Source organism: Solanum verrucosum, unplaced genomic scaffold, assembly GCF_900185275.1.
Source record: "Solanum verrucosum unplaced genomic scaffold, falcon-dt-bn FXZP01000117.1, whole genome shotgun sequence".
Lineage (NCBI taxonomy): Eukaryota > Viridiplantae > Streptophyta > Magnoliopsida > Solanales > Solanaceae > Solanum > Solanum verrucosum.
This window is the reverse complement of record NW_026020014.1, coordinates 721,281-727,280: the sequence shown is the minus strand read 5'-3', so window position 1 is coordinate 727,280 and position 6,000 is coordinate 721,281.

Sequence of the window (6,000 nt, the reverse complement as noted above, 5' to 3'; positions counted from 1 at the left end):
TTTTTACAAATTCGAGTGAATTAAGGAAGATAAATATTCCTAATCAGTTTGAATCTCCTTAATTTATGCTAATTAAAAATTATCGTCAATCAATTCAAATTTAATTAATACTCCTATTTCCGGGTTTTTTTTATATTCAAAATTGTTTTATTTTCCTTTTTTATCTTTTTATTTTTTTCAAAACAGATTTTTACAATTACTTAAAAAAAATTAATAAAATGTTCCAACCTGAAATTTTTTAATGTTACAACTTGAAAGTTATATTCTACTGCTACAACTTGAAAATATTAGTTTAATATTTGTCATTTGTAAAATTTTCATTTCTCCATTTCTTAATTTTATTGATTACGTCTTTCCACTTGCTAATGTTGAAATTATATGTAGATTATATCAAAGGATAAAATGGATGAGTTAGATTGAATTTGGACAAGTTAAAATGTATGAGTTAAAATTACTTGTGCATAAAGTAAGTTATTGTTGATTACTAACATATTTGAACTTTAAAATACAATGAATAAAGCAAAGAAGAATAACAAATGATAATTTACAAGTATGAGCATGAGGATACACAAATTTTAATCTACATTATATTGTTATCACAAAATACCAAAAAAAAAATGTATTTGAGCTATTAGATACCTAAAAATAAAATACGAGCTTTGCAAAATTTTAGGCCGAGTTATAATGATAAATTAAAATTTCGAAATTTTTTCTAACTTTGATGTTAGTTTTTCCAAATTCAAATCTCGATCCACCACTGAATATAACTCACTATATAATTTAAAAAAAATTTGGGAGGGGTGACACATCATTGTCACATCAGTTCAACTATTCCACAAATATCTAGTTTGTCATAACTATAATTTTAAACTAGAGATAATTACAAATAAAATAAAATAAACTAAAATTATGTTACATTTAAAATGACAATCCGGCAACAATCAATTAGGTAATAAGTACTAATTACTATCTATATATACCTCAATAATATATTTTTTATGACGCTATCTTTCATGATTCATTTTTTTTTATAGAATACTCTTTTTTTAATGGATGTCAATTTGGTGGTCTTGAAATTATTATTAACAATAATATAGTACAACTAGCAATTTTAAAGAGCAAAACTGCCCTATTTTTTGAATTCAAACATGAAGGCATCGTCAGCTTGCAAAAAGATGCTTCACTGTACAGGGCTTTTGGGTTGGTGATGGTCAAATTAAAATATATAATTCTATACCTTCTTCCTCGAAATTACGTAATACTAATTCCATGCCACGATTCTTCTACTATATAGACATTAGCTACTACTCCAATTATTGTTTTTTATTTTTATTTTTATGTGCATGCATGGTTGTATTATTTTATTTTTTAAAGTATACCTGATTTCGGGATGGATCTAGAGGTTTGACTACAGGTTAGTGTAAATTTAGTAACTTGGTACAAATGTTATATAAAGTGACTTATTAAATATTTAAATATGAATTATTAATATTAATAATAATTTGAGGTGCTTGTAGGAATTGATAATTTTTTAAATAATTAGAGAAAAACATTTAGAAATTGAAAAAAGACAAGATACAGGGTGCATGCGGTTTTCCGGTTCAAATATTAATCTCAGTTGTGAATTACTTGCTTTGTTCAGAAAGAAAAAAGATGAATACTTAATTATATATATGGAGATTAATGGAATCCAGAAGGTGAAAGTAATTTGGGGAACCCACCAAGTTTAGCTACCCTAATTTAATTTTCAGAAATGCAATATTGACTGCTTCAAGGAAAAAGAAAAAGATTGATGTTGTTTGGTATAACAAATCACCAAATTAAATTATTAAAATAAAATGATTTGACAGAGCAAGTTGCTTGAACATATAATAACGTCAAATGGTATGTTGGCTAAAGCATGCTAAGCTAAAAATAGGAAACTTCTAAGTACGTATCACTTACGAGGAATTCCTAATTTGCATTTAGGGAAGCTAATCAAGATACTTTATGATTAATTAGTCGGATAATTGGACCAATACTTCTTTTTTATGAAAATTCGATTGATCAAGCTGAAAGCAGTACAACGCGGGAAATTGAACCCTCACTAATAAGGTGAGAGTTTCGATATCCAACCAACTGAGCTACTAAGATTCTCCAGATCCCGTTGATATATATTAAGTAATTCAAAAATATATATTTTTAATCGAAGGTCATGATGGTTAAAACTTAATGTATATATGTAACAACGTTGGAAATATTTATTAGGTCGATTCATCCAAATATAAGGGATGACGGCAAGGGTCAACTATCCAAAAGACCAAAACATAAGGAAACGCCCTGCATCTATTGATGATAGGGAAAATGACTTGTTATACTCAATTTTGTTATTTAGAGCTGATATACCCCTCATTATGAAAGTGACTCATGTATATATATATCCTTACCAGTTACCGGTATACAATTGGCTCATTTGAGTAATAATCAAAGGGAGTTCATTCACTTTGTATGAGCATTTCTGACAATCGATAATATGAATCAACACTTTCGCTTCTATTAAGGAGAAATTCGTAAGTCTCCTCCCTAGTAATTATCAATTGAATTTGTTAAATACGACATATATAAAACCATATATATTATATTCACGTTGCATTAATTTTGCAACTGGATTCTCCTTCCACAACCACCATATGATGACATGCAAACTGCGAATCTAAATTAATAATTTATAGAAATTTTTTGTTGTATATTCAATTGTAATTAGTTGATCATGAGAGAGAATTATAATACAAAGTTTAGGTGGATAAAAGAAAATAGCTATCATAACGAAGGGAAACAGTACAAGAAACATTACGTTGAATAAACAAAACATAATAATATATTAAATGTAATTTCATAAAGTGGGATTTAATGCAAATTGAGTGTATACAAACGTTATTTATTAATATTTACAAGACATAATTTTTTTATTTGAGATATTATATATAATCATAAAAAAATTATTAAGTACTCAAAAAATATATAAAAAAGTAAAAAAATGATTAAAACTTAGTAAGAATAGAATAAATTAAATTATGACTCACTCTTTAACCTATTTTAACCAACTTCATTTAAACCCAAATAACTTTTGAGCGGATCATTTATTAAGAAAAAGTTACGTATACATACCATCCAAACAAATAATGCATATCACTTAACCCATTAAATATTTACATTCCGTATAGCCAAAGCTTGCAACAGTATTAACCAATTTTTCTAGATCCCATGAATGTGTCAGATACATATTATTAAATTCGAGTTTTAATTTTCTTTCTTTTCCTTTGAAAAAAAATTTCTTCAGGATCTGAATATTTACTTAGCAAAAGAATATTGAATGATCCTATTATAATTTTTTATCCAAAGTTTTCCAATAATCATATTATATGTTGTTTGAACTTTAATTCATCCACAAAAAGTAAGTGGACGGAAACTTAACTTTGACTATATATCATGAGAAAAATGCAAATTCTCTCTTTTGTTTGATTAATTATTATTGCAAGATATCAATCTGTTCACACTTACTGTAGAGAAATAGTCAAATGGGGAAAATACAATTAACCATATAGTAAGTAGCTGGCATGATTTAGGTATGCTTTGTCTTTTCCAATATTTAATCCTTCTTATACTTTTCCATAAGCTTTTCATGGGCCGGATAAGAAATATTATATGATAATTGCTTTATTGACATTTTATTTAAAATAATAATATATTTTATATTTTAAAAATAATTTAAAATTTTCAGTTTCCTTTTTAATGTCATTATTTTATTGCTATAAAAACATATTGAATTTTTTAAGATCACATATTTCAATTTTTTTTTCTTTCTAATTTAAAATTTTGAGTTCAGCCAAATCAATTCACATATATTTTTTTAAAAAGAAAATGAGGTACCACACACAAAAAAATTACATGTATCAAAACTGGACGTGTACTTTTCACGTTACTCCTTCCCTATCAATTTATGTGACATATATTATGAAATTTAAGATTTTTTTTATAAAAAAATTGTGATTTAAAACAAGTTATGTGAATGAAAGTGAAATTCTAAAAAATAAAATAAAATAATAATAAAAAAAGTTCAGGATCAATTTTCTTGGAATTCTTTTGAAGATAAATTTTCAAAAATAAAACATTTTCAAAAGCTTATAAAATTTCATAAACAAATAATATTATTTTATTTTAAAAAATATCTGCTTTCAAAATCTGTGATGAAAGGGTAGCTAAGAAAGTGTTAGATATATTAATTCCAATTCGTATCCAATACAATCCTCTTAATAATAGTTCCCATAAAATATGTATTATAGGTCATACCCTAAGAAAATGTTAGATATATTAATTCCAATTTGTATCCTATAGGACCTATACAATCCTCTTAATAATAGTTCCCATAAAATATGTATTATAGGTGTTTAAATGCTCTTAATTACTCCCATTTTAAGTAGAACACCTATTTAAAAGGAATGTAGGATTAAAATTGGAGAGTATATTAACTACTATGTTGGAAAATTATTTTATTTTGTTATATTTTTCCTGATTTAGTCATGAATATTTTGTTTGACAAAATCTCATATAGTTTCTATGTCGTCAACTTGAGAAGTTTTTACTAAATCCACTTTAATTTCCAGGAAAAAGAAAGAAAAGAAGACAAATTGAACACGTTTTTAAATGAACAAACATTTATTGTCGTGTCGTTGTCTCTCTGTGGAAAATACATTTCTGCTGTTGAGTTTATTGGAAAAATCACAATAATTCTTAAGAATATTTTTTTAGTGTAGATGTATCCAACAATTTTTTAAATATTAATTAGGAAAATAAATAAATAATAAAAACCAATAAGAAAAGGAAATCCAGTATACCAATAAAAAGAAAAGAAAGTTTTTATTTCTATTTTTTGTGTCTTTTTTAGAAAAAAATTCAAATAATGTTAGACTTGTTCTAATATTTGCTCATATATTTTTAATTCTTATATATAAAATATTAAAATGTCGTCTAGTATTTAAAATAATTTATAAAAGAAAAAAAAATATACTCCGAATTATTGTAAATGGTGTGCATATACCCCGTCATATTTTTGCGGCATTGGTGTCCCTGCCGTAAAAAAACTAGAGCATATATACCCTTCACTCTAACGGATGACTAAATAGGGACACGTGGCGCAATCTTATCCGTCAATCCGATATTTAATAAATATCGGGTCGGTGGATAAAATTATGACACGTGTATGCCCGTTAGTATAAATGATACATATATGCTCTAGTTTTTGGACGGCATGGGCACCAATGTTTCAAAAATATGACGTGAGAGTACTTGCATATCATTTTTACGATAATTTAGGGATATATTTATCATTTTCCCTTTATAAAATTATAGATCATGAACTATTATATATTTACAAGATGCGATAATATATTTCCTCTTATAGTAAGGAAAGCATTTAAACAAGGGACAAATGTATGCTCGACAACTCAAATCTACATTGTCAAGTAATTAAGGTGTACGAAGTTGGATAAGGTACGATAACCACATGAGTATATGATTTAATTAGAAAAATATTGTTCACCTACCAAATCATATATATATATTAATATAAAAATGAGTGTGAAAAGGCATAAATATGAAGACCCTTTCAACTATATTTTCCAAGTCTCTGTCAAAGGTAGGTAAGTTTGTTTTTTTTAATCATCTTTTTCTTAAATTTATACAAATACTGTGCACTTTGACACTTGGCCATCTCATTAATGAGGACCCAATCTTTAGACTAATTTGGATTTTTGTTGGTTGAATTATTGCCAAAAGTGTGCTGTTAGTACTCCCTCCGTCCCATTTTATATGTCATTCCTTTCTATAAATAGCTAGATTACAATACTTGTCATTTTATAAAATTTATGCATAAATTACCATATTTTGCCTATTATACCCTGTATAGAATAGTTAATTAATCTTGTCATTTATTAATAAAATTGACTTAAGAAAACATTAAAT